This window comes from Dama dama, chromosome 23 (genome assembly GCF_033118175.1).
Source record: "Dama dama isolate Ldn47 chromosome 23, ASM3311817v1, whole genome shotgun sequence".
NCBI classification, from domain to species: Eukaryota; Metazoa; Chordata; class Mammalia; order Artiodactyla; family Cervidae; genus Dama; species Dama dama.
The window spans coordinates 26,736,472-26,757,154 of NC_083703.1; the positions used below are offsets into that span (position 1 = coordinate 26,736,472).

A 20,683-nucleotide genomic window follows, 5' to 3' on the forward strand; every position below is an offset into this window, starting at 1 on the left:
ACTGGGACACCTTGGCAAACTCACCTGATTTCTCATTTACTTATCCGAAAAACACAGATACTACCAACCACCCTACTTGTTTCTCAGAGATCATGGAATGAGCAAAAAAAAAAAAAAAAGCTAATTTATGCAAATACCATAAAAATCCAGCAGACTTTCTATATGTAAAAAATCATTAGCAGTATCTTTGGATATAATTCAGAGCTGAGGGGAAAGTCAATTTATGTGAAACCTACAGAAAGTGGAAGACTTGGGGAGGTTCAACTATTAAGCGTTTCATCTACTATTATTATTTTTTAGATTTACGGTCTTGGCTTCCAACTGCTCCAGGTACCTAAATGAGCCATGAGCCATGTGAGGAGGTCAGAGAGCAGAGCGCTTCTACAGCCACCTTCCCTTCTTCAGAATAAGAAGAGATGGTTTGTTTGATGTAGGCATGTTGATTGGCAGTGCAGGCTTGCAGATTCCTTCCGTATGAAGTCATGTCTTCAAAACTGGGTGGGGCGCTGACTTATTAATTTTTTTCTTTTCCTCTGGAATCCAGGGCTTGGAAGTAGCTGAAGATGACATGCGAACTGAGTTGGGTGGTCTTGGGAAAATTCTGTGTAAACAGCATTGCTCATCGAAAAGTAGCACAAAACACTGCACATCTGTCTATCCGTATAAGACAAACGGAATCTGGACTCTATCAATGGGCCTGAGGAATAAATTATTCTCTAATAAATGTTTTTATAATCGCAGTGGAAAGGAAGGTCCAGGACACCAAAGGAAATGAGACTCTGCTGGACCAATCTGTCAGCGGAAGCCTGGAGGAGGAGTGGGAGGAGGAAGAAGTCCACAGCTGTGCCTGATGCAGGAGAGGCCGTGCCTTCTCAAAAGATGGGGAATGTGGAAACTCCAGGAGGGTACCTTATTCTAGACTGCCAAGGAGAATATCAGATCACTCCAGGAAGGTGGCTTTCGCCCTTAGCTTTTTCTAGATGATCCAAGAACAAGTCAATGAGACATTCAACTGAGGCTTCAGACCCGACAACCTCTGCGTCCTGAAGGTCACAATGTCCACATGAGCTAATGAGCTCCAGCAACTATGGACCAGGGCATTTGGGCTGTCTGGTTTTTGTATCCAGATACTGCTAACGCATGAAATACCTACTCTTTTCCCCCTATGCCCCATCAAATGTTTGCTGTCTTTGCCTGATGAGCACAAGGGCCTTTGTTTTGTCAGGGGTGGAACAGAGGAAGTTTGACTGACGCAGAGGTGGCAGGGAGAGAAGAGGAGGCTGGAGTGTGATGTGCTCTCTGTTCCAGGTCTGGCTTGCTGGTTTACATTTGAGCCCCAGTGTCGGAGGATTGAACTGCTTTCCTTACAGGGGTGATAGGTCTGAAGCACGGTAGGTTCAGAATTGCCTAGGGCCCCTGCTTCTGTGGGAAACCTGGTCCAGCCGGAGACCTGGAGGGCTGGCTCTCTCATAATAAAGCCCATTAGGAAAAAAAAAAAAAAAAAAGCCCATTAGGGAAGGAAGGCTTCCTTAACGATGCTAGCAAGAGGCTTCTCAGGCAGATGGAGTGGGGGCTGGCCAGGGAGGGGGCAGGTGCTCTGTGCTAACTGTAGCTGACAGACTGATCTGCAGACACACGTAAGGACCCATTTGGGGACCCTCAGAAACTGAAGAATACTTTCTTGACTGGCTACAGGTGAAACGCTCAACCCCAATTCAATGCACTTTGGGCCTACTCATAAATGGATCCAATTTTATATTTACCAACTGGTAATGCCAAAGGTCAAAGCTACACAGAAAATGGCGTATAGTTTTGGAAATTTCAGGTATTTATTTGGCATTTAGGTAATCTTCCTCTGCCTACAACAAATTCACTTGCAGTAGAAGTCACAATGTCTTTAACACAATGGAGCTTATGAAACTATTTTCTTATACACCTTGCTTTTCAATTTAAAAAACTTTAAGGCAATGATTTTTATTATTGTGGTAGTTTCAAAATTTCATTATACTTTGGATAAGTGACTTCTGTTTCTTGCCAAGACAGAATAACAAAGACCAGATTTACCCTCTTGCAAGTCACACAGACTTTTTGGTTTCCCAGTGCATATGAAAGCTATGTTTGCACTATATGTAGTCCATGAAGTGTGCAATACCATTATGCCTAAAAAATGTACGTTTCTTAATTTAAAAATACTTTTTGGTGGTCCAATGGTTGAGACTCTGCATGTCAATGCAGGGGACACGGGTTTCATCCCTGGTCCAGGAGGATCCCACATGTCATGGGGCAACTAAACCTGTGAGCTCCAACTATTGAGCCCTCAAGCTGCAACTACTGAAGCCCACATGCCCAAGAGCTCATGCTTTGCAACAAGAGAAGCCACCACAATGAGAAACCCTCACACTGCAACTAGAGAGTAGCCCCCACTCACTGACATGAGAGAAAGTCCATGTGTAGCAATGAAGACCCTGTGCAGCCAAAAAGGAATGAATGAAAAAAACAACTATTGATACTTTAGGAATTCTCTAGTGGCTCAGATGGTAAAGAATCTGCCTGCAATGCAGAAGACCTGGGTTCAATTCCTGTGTTGGGAAGATTCCCTGGAGGAGGGAATGGCTACCCACTCCAGAATTCTTGCCTGGAGAATTCCATGGACGGAGAAGCCTGGTAGACTACAGTTTATGGGGTTGCAGAGACTGACATGACTGAGTGACTAACACTGAAACAATGAATTGATACTTTTAACAACAGCAATAAAAAATACTTCATTTCTAAAATATGTTAGCCATCATCGGAGCCTTCAGTGAGTTGAAATCTCTTTGCTGGTAGAGGGTTTTATTGTAATGTTGATGGACTGGGGTGATATTTCCTGAAGGCTGAGGTGGCTGTGGCAACTTCTTAAAATAAGACAACAATGAAGTTTACTGCATTGATTGACTCTTTCCTTCAAGAACAATTTCTCTGGAGCATGCAATGCTGATTGGTAGCATTTTACCCACAGTAGAATGAGAACTTCTTTCAAAACTGGAGACAATACCCTCAAAGGCTTGCTTGCTCCTTTACCAGCTAATTTTACGGAACAGTCTAAATCCTTTGTTGTCATTTCAACAACTGATTACATGGGCATGATTCATGGTGCCTCAATACAATTATAGTAGTAACATCAAAGATCACAGATCATCATAACAAGTATGATAATATAAAAAAGTTTTTAATACTGTGAGAATTACCAAAATGTGACACAGACACCAGGGAGCAAATGCTGTTGGGAAAATGGGGACAACAGACTTGTTTGAAAATGGCATGATACAAAGTTCAACCTGTTAAAAAATGGTATGAAACTATATATGAAAAAAGTACATGAAACTAAACAAAGTGAAACACAGTAAAATGAGGTATGCCTATATGTTGTTTTAATCTGTTAAATTTGTAGTAATATGTCATGCAGCAACAGAGAAGTCATACAATGAATAGGAGTTAATGGCAAACGGGACATTGCAGAAGAAATGATTAGTGAACCTGATGACAGCCATAGAGAGTATCCAAAATGGAGCAGGGAAAAAAGAACTTAAAAAAAGTAAAAAGATCATTAACTAGCTGTCGGCCAATTTTAAGACATTACCTAATAGACATGTAATTAGAGTACCTGAAACCAAAGAGTGGAGAAAAAACAATTAGAAGTAATAACTGAAAAACTTCCATGTTTGATGAAAAGTATAAATCCACAAACCTCAGAAGCTCAATGAAATCCAAGTACAAGCAACATAAAGAAAAATACACCAAAGCATAAAAATAATGATGATATATTTCTGATTAGAAACTAATCAAGTAAGGAAATAATTGACTCAGTGGACATGAGTTTGAATGAACTTTGGGAGATAGTGAAGCACAGGAAAGCCTGGCATGCTGAAGTCCATGGGGTCACAAAGAGTCAGACACAACTTAGTGACTGAACAACAAGAAGGAAATAATGGAAGTACACATTTAAAGTACTGAAAAAAGACTGTCAACCTAGAATTCTATACCCTGAAAAACTATCATTCAAAAGCAGAGGGTGACATAGACATGGTTTCAGACGAACAAAAGCTGAAATAATTCATCACCAGCAGAGCTGTACTATAGAAAACATTAAAGGAAGAACTTCAGACAAGAGGAAAATGATATGAGAAGGGATGTGGATCTTCATGAAGAAATGAACAGCACAGGAAATGTGACTATATGAGTAAACAGAAAATATGTTTTTCTTAGTATAACTCTTTTTTAAAACATAAACTTTTAATTTTGGAATAATTTCAGACTTATAGAACAGTTACAGATTAGTATGATGGTATTTGGATCTATGCTGCCTTCAGACATCAACTTTGCATGTTCAGAAACAAACTGCTTAAAAGCAAAAGGAAAGAGAAATACATAACATCAGCATTCATTAAAGAAATACAAATTAAAATACAATGAGATGGTTTTATTCCTTTGAATAGCTGAAATTAACAACCATACCAGATGCTGGTGAGGATGTAGAGCAGGTGGAACTCACACTGATGGGAATATAAAAAGGTGCAGCCACTCTGGGAAACAGTTGAGCAGTTTCTACGAAAGTTAAATATGCATCTACTACAAAGGCCAGGTATTTATTCACCACCAGGTATTTACCAAGAGAAAAGAAAGCTTATCTCCATACAAAGATCTGTTACAGATGTTCATAACAGCTGTACTTGGAACAGCCCCAGACTGAAAACTTCTCTGTCCACCAACAGGTACCAAGTGGGCAGGAGGGTGCTGTGCATTAGAAAACAGAAATGCCTCACACTGGCAAGTGAATAGGCGGATGAGTGGATGCTTCTCTAGGATCCTGTGCTAAGTGTGCTGTGACCACATGTGCCTCGAACCATGCTTGTGGACTGGCCATTTTCAAAGAGAACTTCATATCTGGCTGAAGTATAAGTTAACCCAGAATACTCATTGGAAGGACTGATGGTGAAGCTGAAGCGCCAATACTCTGGCCACCTGATGTGAACAGCCACCTCATTGGAAAAGACTCTGATGCTGGGAAAGATTGAAGGCAAAAGGAGAAGAGGGTGACAGAGGATGGGATGGTTGGATGGCATTCAATTCAATGGGCATGAACTTGGGCAAACTCCAGGAGACGGTAAGCCTGGTGTGCTGCAGTCCATGGGGTCAAAAAGAGTCAGACACGACTTGATGGCTGAACAACAACAATATTTGAAAATTTTAAAAACTCAAAACTAAAACCTCAGTTTAAAAAATATCAATAAACAGATTTGAATAATGTTACATAATTTACACTCTACTGTGGCCAAAAGTTCTAGAAACTTGCTCCAAGAGCTTTCACTCCATTTCCACCATAGAGACCAGTAAAGCAAACTTTTTTCAGATGTGCTTTTAAATCACATTCAAGTTGCCAGGGTTCTGATTAGGTCATACTTCTTATGTAAAACTCCTGGCCTCCTGCTTCTTTTTACTCACCACCATCTGTTTCTTCTGCATGCTCACCCCTGATCCTCATCTGCTCAGATTGGCTCTTACACTATGATTTTTACCCTTACAGTCAAAATAGATTTTCTTCTTCTCCCACTTATCTGATGATAAGTGCCGCCAGGGTCAATTAGGTAGTGTAGCCATGGTTTTGTGCTCACATACCCTTCCAGCACATCTAACTCAGCAGCTGAAATGTAATAACAAATTGTGGGTACTAGAAATACACTTGTCCAGAGTAGAAAGGGACCGAGGTATTTCAGGAGGTAAGTGGCAATGAAAACCATATTCTCCTTCACTAGAAAACTGACAATTCAAATTCTATTAAAGCTTTAGCCATTTCTGAAGCATTAAAGACCTAAAAGCAGAAACCCTGCTACCACCGCAACATGGCGAAATATGAAGGATGTATTCATGATACCCAAACCTGCCACGTAGGATGTTCAACTTATATAACTGCTTTTTATTTGGTTGAGAAGAACTGGAAGAGGAGTTTCCAAATTCTCTTAAAACTGTGGGATTTAGCTAATCAATAGAAAATAAAATCTCCCAGACTCTGATCATATAACATCTGTGTTTGAAAGGGCACCTCTGACTGAAGTGCCATGAAATGGAAGTAGCGCTTCCTATATTATACAATGAGAGAAAACTCACTTAAAATTCAAATGCAACTCTGAAATACATAATACTATTAGAATTGGTACTATTAACGATAGTCAACAGGCTGTACCTTACATCATGCTAAGAGAGTAGATCTTAAAAGTTCTCATAAGAAGAAAAATGTTCTGTAACTATATGTGGCAACGGATATTAACTAGACTTACTGTGGAAATCATTAAAAAATATTCAAATGCAATTCAGAAGGGAAGTACCCAAACTAAAAAAAAGTTTCATGGGTCCATCTCTTAAAAATTATATAACTATATGTATTAATGAAGTTTTTTTAAAACACTGACTTTTCTTATAACTAGAAACATATCTTCTGTTAACTTACAATATTATTCATAGCTAACCTTTATTGTGGTAGATGCTGTCCTGGGTTTTACTTGCTTTATCTCATTTTCTTTCTTTTTAAAAGAAATATTTATTGGCTGTAGGGCACGTGGCATCTTAGTTCCCCAACCAGGGGTTGCACCCTCGCTCCCTGCATCAGAAGGGTGAAGTCTTAACCACTGGACCCCCAAGGAAGTCCCTTTATCTCATTTTCCAGATGAGAAAGTGGCATCTTATTTAAAAAGCTGATCCAAGCCCACTCACTGGCAGGGCCAGAATGGGAACCCAGGTCCACCCATGGCAGAGTTCTTACACTTGACCATTATGGTGAACGTCATGAAAATGATACAAATTTGGGAATTCCCTGGTTGCCCAGTGGTTAGGGCTTGGTGCTTTCACTGCTGGGGACAGGGTTCGACTCCTGGCCAGGGATCCTGCAAGCCACGAGATGTGGCAAAAAAAAAAAGAAGGTACAAATGACCATTAATCAACTTGGCAATGCTACTGGCAGCAGTGCTCCAAAATGAAGGCCTGAGGGCTCCTCCCCTGTCATATCTATTGTAAATGTGAGGGAGGAAGAGGGCAGAGGAAGCTCAGATGCTGCATGTCTCCTGATAATGTTTCTGTGGCTCTCAAAGGAAATATGAAAATAGGGCAGCTCTGCGGGCCCTCTGGCTGTTGGCACTGCTGCTCAAGCTGTGAGTCACGCTCTGGCCTCTGCCTCTGTGGACCCTGACTGCTTGGTCTTCACCCAGACTCTGGAGAGGAGGCAAGGTGGGTGTTGCTCCGTCCATCACGGTCGCGTGTAGTCATGAGAGTGTAGTGGTTTCTTTCCCACTTCCTGCCACTCAGGGTTCTGTGGCAGCACCGTGGGGCCCACCTGAGTTTGTACATGAGGCCGAGCAGCCGAGACCCTGGTTCCCACTGACCCAGAGCAGCCCCAATTTTGAGGTTTTATGGAAGATATCACTTAAAAAGTTTCAGTGCTGAAAAAAAGTTGGAGAACCACCAGGCTGCTGGAGACGGCATAGTTCAGTGGTTAAGCTCATGGCTCTGGAACTTGATAACATAGGTTCAAGTCCAAGTTCAACCGCTCCTGGTTTATGTGCCTCACGGAGCAAGTCAATCCAACCTCTGAACCGCAAACCTATTCTGACTACCGAGTAAGAAGCAATGATGGTTATTAACCCTATGGACTGGCCTTATTAGCAGGTGAAGGGGAATTGCACTAAAATTTAGGAGGAGGAAGAGGAGGGGAAAGAGCGGCATTTAGTTGTGTTACCTCTTCTAATGATAAAACTCTCCTTTCATAATGTGAAAACTGAGGTCCAGAGAAGATGTGACTTACACCAAGGTTGAATTAGAAATGTATATTCTACATTCTGTTTGTATATCCATGCAGCTTTTCTACTTTCTTCTGCAAATCTCTAAATTTTTCTTATTTAAATACACAAAGTAGTTTTCTATATATGAGGGGACCTGATGGGAGCTTAGGGAAAAGATGTCATTCTGGAATACAAGTGAAAGAAAGCCTTAAAACCTAGGAGGGGTGTGAAGTTGAAGCTGGCCAAATATACACCTCTGTGCTTAGTCGCTCAGTCGTTTCTGACTCTTTGCAATGCTATGGACTGCAGACTGCCAGGCTCCTCTGTCCATGGGGATGCTCCAGGCAAGAATACTTGAGTGGGCAGCCGTTTCCTTCTCCAGAGGATCTTCCCAACCCAGGGATCGAACCCAGGTCTCCCACACTGCAGGCAATTCTTTACTGTCTGAGTCCCAGGGAAGCCCAAGATTACTGGAGGGGGTAGCTTATCCTTTCTCCAGTGGATCTTCCAGACCTAGGAATCGAACTGGGATCTCCTGCATTAAAGGTGTATTCTTTACTGGCTGAGCTACCAGGGAAGCCCAAATATATACATAAACATCTATATTTAAATATGGAAACTGTATTTAACATATTAAGTTGGCAAAAAAGTCCATTCAGTTTCTTCTATAGCATCTTATGGAAAATTCCAAACAAACTTTTTGGTCAATCCACTATATATATTGCATATAATAGACTGATTAAAATGGAAATCAATATGATTTAATGCAATCTTTTTAACCCATTACATCAATAATAATGATACATTAGTACAAACTTCCCTGGTGGCTCAGATGGTAAAGAATCTGCCTGCAATGCGGGAGACCTGGGTTCGATCCCCAGTTGGGAAAATCCCCTGGAGGAGGGCATGGCAATCCACTCCAGTATTCTTGCCTGGAGAATACCCATGGACAGAGGAACCTGGTGGGCTCCAGTCCATGTGGTTGCAAAGAGTCAGACACAACTGAATGACTAAGCACAGCACAGTACAAACTTCATTAAAATTTTTTTCATATAGTAATTCTCAGACCAATGGAATTTAAAAGTCAACATCAACTTAACCTAAAAATGATATGACTATAGTGTCTCCCCCTTCTTTCATATTCTGCACTGTCCCAGAGGAAAAAACCTCAAGCATCCACTCTCTTTGGCCACATCACACTCACACCGCAACACGCAGAGAAGGGGCTTTGGCTGGACAACAGGGTCCAGAAGCCACTGGCATGTGCCCAAAAGGATGCTTCCCGAAGCCTTTAATTATGAGATCTGGCCTTTCTCCACTCAAGCCTCTTCATGAGAATCCCAGAGTTCACTAAGTTCAACTTCTGAGAGTATAATGCTAGATTTAGTCTGTTTCTAATGGAAGGGGAGAAAAAGATGAGAGCAAACGTACCCTGTTTGGAACTAAGACAGAGGAAGGACAGAGCGTGAGTCATTCAGTCTGCAATGAGAGGCACTGTGCCTCTGTGAAATCCAAGGTCATTCCAACTCCATACCAGAAGGAGAAACTATTGTGGGTACATTAAAAAATCAAGAGCTGGCTCAAAGAAAGTCTCCTTAAGGTTGGTTTCAGTCAGTTCAGTTTAGTTGCTCAGTCAAGTACAACTCTTTGCGACCCCATGAACAGAAGCACGCCAGGCTTCCTGTCCATCACCAACTCCTGAACTTGCTCAAACTCATGTTCATTGAGTCAATGATGCCATCCAACCATCTCATCCTCTGTTGTCCCCTGTTCCTCCCGCCTTCAATCTTTCCCAGCATCAGGGTCTTTTGCAACAAGTCAGTTCTTTGCATCAGGTGGCCAAAGAATTGGAGCTTCAGCTTCAGCATCAGTCCTTCCAATGAATATTCAGGACTGATTTCCTTTAGGATGGACTGGTTGGATCTCCTTGCAGTCCAAGGGACTCTCAAGAGTCTTCTCCAACACCACAGATCAAAAGCATCAATTCTTCGGTGCTCAGCTTTCCCTGCCCGTGGTTTGGGAAAGGTCGGTTTCCCTGTCCACGAAAGGGCTTTCCTACCTGTCCTTCAGTCACTACATCTAAACAAATCCAGACAAATGAAAGCAGAAATGCTCCCACCACCTGCTATCATCTCTCAGGATGTGTATTTGATGCTTTCTCTTCCCTGTTTATAAGAATGAAGAATGTTGTTGGTATTTTGGATCAAAATTAGGCAACGTGATGTTCTGACAGAACCCTCCAACGGCAGGAAACTGTGTCAGCATTTTGATAAGAGTGAGTGAGGTGGCCACAGAGGCCCAGTGGAGTGGTAATGGTGATGATGCTCTAAAATGTGAAGGAATCCAGGGCTTCTTTATAAGAATGACCTGTTTTTCCCAAGAAGTACAAACTGAAGAAAACAATGAGTTGGCACTTTTTGCCTGTATAATTGAGAAACATATTAAAGAGATAGAATGATGATATCTTGAGGTGGTAACAGTGTTGGGGGGGGGGGGAAAACCAACACTTCCATGAACTGCTATTGGGGATACAGTACATATTAAATGCAATTATTTGGCAGGGATATCTGGTGATAATATGTCAAAAACTTTCAAAGTACCACATTTTTTTAATTCATTCATTTGTCCCTGGACATCTAGGTTGCTTCCATGTCTTGGCTATCGTTTAGTAGTGCTGCAGTGAACATTGCCACACATGTGTCTTTTTGAGTTCATTTTTCACAGGGTATATTCCCCATAGTGGAACTGCTGGGTCATATGTTAATTCTATGTTTAAGTTTTTTAAGGAATCTCCATACTGTTCATCATAGTGGTTGCACCAACTTACATTCCCACCAACAGTGTAAGATCATTTCCTTTTCTCCACACCCTCTCCAGCATTTATTGTTTGTAGATTTTTTTTGATGATGGCCCATTCTGGTCAGTGCGAATGGAATATTACTCAGCCATAAAGAGGAACAAAATTAAGTCAACTGAAGTGATGTGGATGAATCTAGAGCCTGTCATACAGAGTGAAGTCAGAAAGAGAAAAACAAGTTAACAAAAAATGTACTGATGAACCTATTTTCAGGGCAGGAATAGAGACACAGACATAGAGAATGGACTTGGGGACACAGCGGGGGGGAAGTGATGGGGAGACCAACTGAGAGAGTAGCACCGACATACACACATACACTACTGTGTGTAAACCAAGATAGCCAGGGGGAAGCTGCTATAGAGCACAAGCTCAGCTCTCGGCTCGGCGGTGACCTAGCGGGGTGGGTGGGAAGAGGGCTCAAGAGGGTGGGGATGTATGTATATTTATGGATGATTCACGATGTCGCACAGCAGAAACCAACATAACACTGTAAAGCAATTACATTCCAATTAAAAAAATAAGCTTTCAAAGCACACATGGTGTTAGTAGCAAGCCTACTGAAACAATCAGAGATGGGCACAATACATTATGAATAAGGATGTGTATCACAGCCTTATTTACAATGCAGGAACACTTTAAGCGATCTAAGTATCTAATCATAGTGGGCTACCTGAAAAGTCTGTAAATATATGCATATGATGCATTGCTTACTAGTGGTTAAAACTGGGATCATAAATTGCTCTTCCAAAAAATATTTTTTTCTTCCGGTTTTATTGAAATTGACACATAGCACTGCATAAGTTTAGGGTGTACAGCATGATTTGACTCACATACGTCATAAAGTGATTACCAAAATAAGTTTAATGAACACTCATCATCTCAGATATAAAATTCAAGAAACAAAAAACCTTTTTTCATCTGATGAGAACTCCCAGGATTTAGTCTCTTAACAAGTTTCATATATAACAAGACAGTGGTGTCAATTATATTCATCATGTTGTCCATTACTAGTACCTTTTTATTTGCAATTGGAAGTTTGTACCTATTCACCACCTTCATCCAGTTAACCCCCTCCCTCAGCCTCCCAACTTCTGCCTCTGGTAACCACATACTTGACCTCTTTTTCTATGAGTTTGAAATTATTCTTTCTGGTACACGTGCAACTCAGGATTTTCTGAAGTGCAAGTGATAGGAAGCTCATTTGAACTAATTTAAACAGAAAGGTGATTGTCATGGAAGAGTTGAATGACCAAGCTTAGGAAGGCAGGATGAATACAGGGCATCCTGAATCGGAGACTGAGATGGTCTCAGGACCCTCTCCTTTTCATGTGCCTGCTTCCACTCCATCTCTGGGCTCATCCCAATAACCTCATCACCTAAGAGAAAATAGTTTCTCCTTGTGATAAATTCCAAGGAAGACTTGGTTGGTCTGGTTTGGATCGCACATCTACTCTAATCATTGTATTTGTGACCTGGAAGGATTAGCCTGCCTTGTGTCAAATAGCCACTTGAGATCAACTACTCTGATTGACAGGGTGATTTGGATTCCCTGTGAGAGGCATGGAGGATGGAGCCTCATGGTCAGGGACACCTGGGCAACTTCAGTTGCTGATATTATTTGTTAGTGCTTCCTTTCCAATAGCTGGACCGAATTTTCTGTGTGTGTTTGAGATTAAAGAGGAAACATGTCTTACTCTCCCCTTCACATAGAGGAATTTCCCTGGTGGCTGGGAAGTGGTCTGGGATAAAGGACACTGGACAGGGGTTACCCTGGGCATGACTATCCCCAGTCTCATTGTCTGAATGGAACCAGAGAAGAGCTGCCGCCACTAATGAAAGACTGACTCTTCCACAGAACACAGTGGGTGAGAACTGGTTATGGGAAACAGCAACTTATCTATTCCATTGAAATCTAGCATTTCTAAAACATACTGATTTCTAACTAACCAGAAAGTGCACTCTATCATGCTATCATTAGAGATTTCATGCTGAAACATATAGCTTAGAAAGAGAGAGAAAACTTCAGCATGTCTTTAAAAATCCAAGATTTCAAGACAATAGAGACAAATGACATGACAAATGATGGTCATTTTAAACATGCTACCATAACAGTGAAATGCTCTAATTCTGTTAGAGAACAGCCAACAATGTTGCAGGAAGTATTTCAAATTAAATAATATTGCTGCCTGTTATGGACTTTCTTTATTGTTCAGATGTGGAGATCTGTGGATTCTTACCCACTAAAATTGGGAGATTTAGAAGGCAGATTGAAGATGAATTGGAAATGAGTTCACAGATTTTATTTATGAAGAGAAAAAAAAATCTACTGAGACTGCTAGCTGGTGAAGGTTTGAAAATCAATAAAAAAAAAACAAATTTAATTACTGCCTACTGCCTATCAACAGGCAGAATTTCAGACCTCACCTAGTTTCTTGATACAACCTAATCTTCCCTTTTGAAAAGCACATAATTTATTTGATCATTTCTTATATTGCTAAACTGAGAGAACTTAAAACATTTGACTCTTCAGAGTTTCTTTCCAAATACAAATTCTTACGAAAAGATGAACAAGTATTGAGAAGACATGAGAGAGATGGTGGCGGTGTTGGGCCAGAGTCCCTTGAAGCCCTACTGGATCAGTAGGTTACACACCATTTCATGACTCGGCTCAAACAGGAATGTAAACCAGAAAAAACAGAAACTCTGAAACTGCATCTCTGCAGCTGACTTTTTATATAATTTTAGGGAACTTAGTATTTTTGCAACTGAATTTTCCTCACCAACTTCTGCACCTCCTAAGAAGCTGTCCTCTTATTCTGGCTAATTGACACAGACAACACCTCAGAATCTTCTAGAACCTTGAGTGAGGATAAAGAAAGAAGAAGGTGCTAATTGGGTGACCAAAAGAAAATGCTCTTTGGGATATATAGCTCTTTATTTTAGGTAGTTTCCTCAAATCCATTCACTGATTTTTTTTTTTAATCAGTCATTTCTCCTACAAACCAAATCAACAAATCTATATAACATCACTTGCAAGCCCAATGAGTCTGGATTTTAGTTGCTAAATTTTGTACATTTGCTTTCAGAATTAAAAAAAAAATAACTGGGCTGAATGCTATTTACAGACTTGGGATGCACACTTTATATAAATAAAATCTATGCATAAAGGTTGCATTAAAAAGGAAGAACCTTGCTTCCTGTGCACATCCTTAAGAAAGGAAATTACTTCATGGCCACCTGTGAAGAATGGGTGTTTGAAATTTCTAATCTGAAAACTGAACTTCAAACTATCTTAGTACAAAGGACTTACAACCTGGAAATCATAATTTAGCATCAGAAATGAGTTTCATCCTCTTAAACTCTTCAAAATCATATGGCTCAAAGATCATCACACAATTTAATAGGAAATTGTATCGCCATTTCTTTATGCACGTGCAGTGGCTCTCAGGCCACAATTAAGATCTCTCAATTGTCAGGCTCTTGTTTCTTGAATGGCCAAGCAGGGTAACATCAAGTCAGTAAGAAAAAAGGAACCTGCAACTGTGTGAGAAAGAAAGCAACTGGGTGTTTCTCTTCTGGCAGAATGTCAAAATTAGAAGCGTCAAGAAACCAGCCAGGGTCAGAGCGTGTGCATGCTGTCACAGTGAGACAAAAACAGATGTTACCAAAGGAAAGTTGCTTTTAAAGAGGGATGACTCCCCACTGCCTAACCTCACTAATACACACGAAAGTGTGTTTTTAAAAAGGCTGCCACAGAACATTTCTAATCGTTCCCATGTTGTGGAACTAGTCACACCAAGAACGACTTCCTGTTGTGAACGTCTTCCTGTTGTGTTAAACCACTGCACTCCAGTGAATTTCTCTTCCTGAACATCTATGAATACCCAACTCCCCCAAATGGGACAGTCCAAAACCCAGATGACTTGTCACAGGCTATCTATCCACAAGGCCCAAAGCCTCAGAATCTCCCCCAATTGAGTATCACCCCAATTCTTGCACTGTTCGGACGGGGCGAGCCTGCACACTCGGAGTCGCTTTTGGCAGTGAAAATTCTGCTGCAGCAAATCCGGATGAAAGAAGGCTGATGGTTTAGAGCAATCGATGGATTTACTTATCAAAGCTGCCCATCTGGTTAGATGGGAGAGGGATAAGATTGCCTGGGATTTTTTTTTCCCCCCTTAATCTTTAAATTGCTCTTTTGCAGAGCGGTAGTTCACATCCTAGTTAGGCACAGATCTCTCTCTGCCTGGTTAATATGACTGACCAACTCACAGAACCATGTCAATGGCTCACTACTGGTGAGGCCCAGTTCGTTTCTACCTCCTCTGTGGCCAGAGGCTGCACCCTGAACTACATACAGCTAGTCAATGTGAAAAAAGTGGGTGTCGTCAGAATTTTAGTAGTAGTGCACACGTGCTCAGTTGTGTCCGACTCTTTGTGACTCTTTGGATTGTAGCCTGCCAGGCTACTCTGTCTGTGGAGTTTTCCTGGCAACAACACTGGAGTAGGTTGCCATTTCCTCTTCTGGGGGATCTTCCCGACCCAGGGATCGAACCTGTGTCTCCTGCACCACAGAAAGATTTTTTTTCTACCTCTGAGCCACCAGGGAAGCTCTTAGAATCTTAGAGTAGGAATAATTTCTAGCAATTGTCTACTTCTGTCCTTCCACAGATGAGAGACCCAGCCAACTTTTGCCTGAGACTGTGCGACTCAGTGGGTCACACCAGAACCAGGGTGAGAATCTAGTCTTCGTAAATGCGATCCAATGCAAATGGCCTCTCTGGCTCTTTCTGGAAGTCCGGGAGGAAGTTACTTTTTTTTAAATTAGTTGGAGGCTAATTACAAAGAGACACGTGCACCCCAATGTTCATCGCAGCACTGTTTATAATAGCCAGGACATGGAAGCAACCTAGATGCCCATCAGCAGACGAATGGATAAGGAAGCTGTGGTACATATACACCATGGAATATTACTCAGTCGTTAAAAAGGAAGTTACTTTTTACAGTTTTCTTCACACTTGAGACTAGAGAGAGTGACACTGAAGCTTAGAGAGCTTTTTCCTCCCACCACACAGTGACAAGGTCTTAGGAACAGAGCTAGGAGCAAAAGCAAGCAAATGTCATCTATCAAAATTATAGCTTCCCTGGTGACTCAGCTGGTAAAGAATCCACCTGCAATGCGGGAGACCTGGGTTTGATCCCTGAGTTGGGAAGATCCCTGGGTTGGGAAGATCCCCTGGAGGAGGGAAAGGCTACCCACTCCAGTATTCTGACCTGGAGAATTCCATGGACTATATAGTCCATGGGGTTGCAAAGAGTTGGACACAATTGAGCGACTTTCACTTTCACTTTTCCCTGGTGTTCTAAATAGCTAAGACTCCATGCTCCCAATGCAGAGGGCCCAGGTTTGATACCTGGTCAGGGAATTAGATCCCACATGCTACAACTAAGACGCAGGGCAGACAAATAAATAAATATATACATTAAAAGAGTCTAGCTAACTTTCTTTCTCCTTCATTTTTTTTTTTTTTTTTTTGGTGTTCTGCCATAATGGTTGGTTTGGATAGTCATTCATTTATTCTTTCAACAAATATCTACTGATTTCGTTAAGACCATAAAAGACTGAGTAGATTATTGGGCACAAATTCCCCACTATGAATGGAATAACACAGGACAGAGACTTCTGTGAGAAAAGACAACTGAATCATCTTCACAAACTAAGTAAATTGTTATTTACTGAGCATCGCTTAAAAGTTGAAAACTAAAACAAGGACCTACTGGATAGCACAGATATCCAGCATCTTGTAATACTCTATAATGGAAAAGTCTTTAAAAGAATAGATATTTATAACTGAATCACTGCTATATACCTGAAGGACTGTAAATCAACTCTACTCCAACTAAAAAGTTGAAAACTAGTAAAGAAGCCATTGGTAATGTTCTATTTGTAGTTAACTGGTAATGATCACACAAGTGTATTCATATTTACTTGGCGAAAGATTCATTGAGTTGTACACTCACAATGTGAGCACGTTTCTGTATGTATTTACACTTGTGGTATAGTTGATCTAGCAGGCTTCCCTGGTGGTTCAGATAGTAAAGAATCTGCCTGCAATGCAGGAGACCTGGGTTCAATCCCTGGGTTGGGAAGATCTCCTGGAGAAGGGAATGGCAACCCACTCCAGTATTCTTAACCTGGAGAATTCCATGGAGAGAGGAGCCTGGTGGGCTACAATCCACAGGATCTCAAAAGAGTTGGGCACGACTGAGCGACTAAAATTTTCATAGTTGATCTACAATGTTATGTACATTTCAGATGTAAAACATAGTGATTCAAAAATTTTAAAGGTTATACTCCATTCATGGTTATTAAAAATCTTGGCTATATTCTTTATGTTGTGCAGTACAACCTCTCAATCCCCTATCTCTATCTTGCCTTTCCCTACCACGTTCCCACTGGTAACCACTGGTTTGTTCTCTGTATCTGTGAGTCTGTTTCTTTTTGTAATAGTCATTCATTGGTTTTTTAGATTCCACATTAGGTGACATCACACGGTATTTGTCTTTCTCTACTTGACTCATTTCACTATACAACTATATAAAACTCATCCTCTAGACCCAGAGGGTCAGGGTCAACTCCTCAGAGGTCACCAGGGCCATCTTTGCAGACCTGCTTCCTATCACACCCCAAGCACATGGGCCTCCATCCATCCCAGATCAAGTTTCTTCTTGTTCCTGTGCAGTGGGAGGTGCCGCTTCCTCAGCCTGACTCCCATCTCCTCTTATCTTCAGAGAGAGCCCTCTTCTGCATTCATGACTTGGCTGAGGCTGCCTCTCCACGGTCTCTCTGCTCCCAGGCTTTGTGTACAACACGCGTGCATGCCAAGTGCATGCTCGACTCTTTGCCACCCCATGGACTATAGCCCACCAGGCTCCTCTGTCCATGGATTTCCAGACAAGAATACTGGAGTGGGTAGCCATTTCTTTCTCGAGGGATCCTCCTAACTCAGGGATGGAACCCGCATCTCTTATTGCATGCCTCTGTGTGCTGCATGCCTCATTGCAGTTCTCATGACACTGTGACTGCCAGGTCCCCTCTGAAGTCAAGAGAGGCCTGGGTCACCCATCATATGAGGATTCTTAGATGCTGGATATGAAGAAATACTACGAATAAAAACAATGTGGCATAATTTGAATGCTAAAATAATACTAGCTTATGTGTACATGTGTGCACACACACTTACTAATTCCTAGATGCAGATGGGCCTCACTGATACCTGGAACTAATGACTTGTAAGAATGAATGAATGAGTTTACCTGACCATGTGGAACAAACAGAATAATATCTCCCCTGATGATACATGGCCAGAACACAGACCACACAGAAGGAACACGAAAGCCTGTCTTTGATTCCTTGGTATCCTTGGCATTTCTGCTAAGAGGCCAGTGAACTGGAACATTTTTATTTATCAAAGAAATAAAAGCGAGATTGCTACAAGATCTCATTTTACAGGAGCAACACACATAAGAGGTTTGCCTCAGCTGTTCCTCAGAGATGTCTTGAGGGCTACTGGTTGCTTGCTCTCACTTAAGCATCACAGGCCCTGATTCTGAAAGGCACAGGGTCCGAGGAATAGAGAAATGGACAAGATGTCAGGCAATTCTGGCACTTCCTGATTTTGCTGCTAGCTGATCTTTCCTTTAATGGATTTCTTTGGAATACAGGCATACAGCTATGTCATAGTTCTATCCTTTCATAACAGAAAGCAGTTCACGTCTTAACTTTCTTGAATATAAAAGTCACATGAACACATTATGGAAAAATGGGGCAGTGCAGATATGAATAAAAATGGAAAATGACCCAGAAGATGGAGATGGAGAGATGGTGAGCTTATGAGTTAGAATTCCCACAGGATAAAAGTATCTGATTTGAATCACTTCTAGGCAAATTCTTTAGGAAAAAAAATCATTTCTATGAAAAAAGCAACATGATAGTTTTTGGAGCTAATTAAAATTCACTTGAGTCTGAAAATCTATAACAGTTTCATCCACACTACTGAAGAAATTCTATTCTTTCAAATGTAATGTCTTAACAAAAAAAATTTTGAATAATTGTTTTCTTTCTTTTCATTTCTGTCCTTTCTCATTTTAAAACTACATCCAAATACATTTCAAAGCGAAGTATTCTAACCCAGTGTAAATAGAGAATACAGAATAAAAGACTATTTCATTCTGGAGCCAGGCAACAAAATGTCATAACCTTTGCCCTCAGAGTTTGATTTTCAGTAAAATTTCTTTACAGAGTTTTCTAGCAACCAACTGTTTTGAGCATTAAATGTGGGAAAATTTTACTTGAGGGCAACACTGCTTTCTAGGATATGGTCCAAGACATTTAACATGAATGTTGAATAGAGCCTTTTAGAGTAAAGTTTCACTGACCATGGCTTCATCCTTAACAAAGTCTTCCAAGGCCCAGGGCTACATCACATGTTTACATGCCCACTCCTGTGGTAACAGAAGACCCTCAATGCATTTTAAAAAAAATAAAACTGTTTTATTTTTTTACCTCTGAACTTTTTATTTTGTACTGGGGTATAGCTGATTAACAATGTTGTGACAAATTCAGGTGAACAGCCAAGGGACTCAACTCAGCCATACCTATACATGTATCCATTCTCCCCCAAGCCCCCCTCCCACCCAAGCTGCCACATAACAGATCCTCAACGCATTTTTGATGAATTGAATCTAACTGAACATGCCTTCCGTCCTTTAATGAATAAAGGGCTGGAAGATTCCAAGCTGTATTTCAAGGCAAAATTTTTAATGCCTAAACAGTGTTTCTTTACATATTTTGTTATTTTTCACAGTCTGGGGCAGGAAGAAATATTCTAAGTGACAAAGTGTCTGGTTTTTTTCTATAAGGACTGCCAGCATAGCCAGGGCTGGAAGGAGCTGGGAAGGGCTGAGTGCTAGAACTTTCCATGTGCAACTGTACTCCTTCACTGGATCTGAGACTGATTTCCACTCAGGCCCTAGTAACTGAGGTGGGGTGTGGAGGCAAGAGATGAACATCAGGAGTTAACCTCTCTCCCAAACAGTCCCTTTGACTCCACCTACCTCAAGGAAAACAGACCTCTGGCTGGACTGAGAATGCAGGAAAGAGGGTGGATGCTGGAAACATCAACTCCCACCCTGGGAAGATCAATCTCAAACAAGCCACCTAAACTTCCTGAGACTTGGTCACCTAATATGTTAAGTGGGGTGAGAACATCTGCCTCAGGAACTTCCACAGTGGTCCAGTGGCTAGGACTCTGAGCTCCCAGTTCAGGGGGCCCGGGTTTGATCCCTGGTCAGGAAACTAGATCCCATGTGCAGCAACTAAGACCCAGCGCAACCAACTAAATAAATAAATATTAAATAAAAGAACATCTACCTGAAAGATTAGAGAGATTTTGCAGGACTTTTAAATAAGTAGCTGGGATGCACACTCTTTTTATTATAAAAATATCCATTATCTGTGATCACACTGTTTCCCCTTTGGGCTGTGGTCTCTTCAAGGACAGGGATTGTGCGGGGCTTATGTTTTCGCAAACTGACGGGATCTAGCAGAGTCACTGATGCACAGACTTTCAGTGAATGGATGAATTTTAAAACACTGTGTATATTTCTTGTTAATTTTGACAGCTTTGTGTAGGGGTAGAATGTCCCTTTCCTCCAACGCTTAACTGTGTTAGTCACTCAGTCATGTCTGACTCTTTGTGACCCCAAAGACTGTAGTCTACCAGAAATCCATGGAATTCTCCAGGCAAGAATACTGGAGTGGGTCGCCATTCCCTTCTCCAGGGGATTTTCCCGACCCAGGGATCAGACCTGGGTCTCCTGCACTGCAGGCGAATTCTTTACCATCTGAGCCACCAGGGACACCCCAAAATCTTTATTTACTTTTTGGTTGCACCCACTCAGCATGTGGGATCTTAGTTCCCTGACCAGGGATCAAACCCACAGCCCTGCATTGGGA

At 41.4% G+C, this 20,683-nt stretch overlaps 1 protein-coding gene and 1 long non-coding RNA gene across 4 annotated transcripts in view; one reads left to right on the top strand and one right to left on the bottom strand.

Annotated features, from left to right (window-relative positions):
• PRTFDC1 (phosphoribosyl transferase domain containing 1) overlaps nucleotides 1–20,683 on the bottom strand; it is a 97,139-nt gene that overhangs the window by 34,371 nt on the left and 42,085 nt on the right. The window lies entirely within an intron of this gene.
• LOC133044667 (uncharacterized) overlaps nucleotides 7,173–20,683 on the top strand; it is a 117,495-nt gene continuing 103,984 nt past the window's right edge. The window contains exon 1 of the long non-coding RNA XR_009690019.1: nucleotides 7,173–7,257. This is a non-coding gene — a long non-coding RNA (uncharacterized LOC133044667). The remainder of the gene's footprint in view (nucleotides 7,258–20,683) is intronic.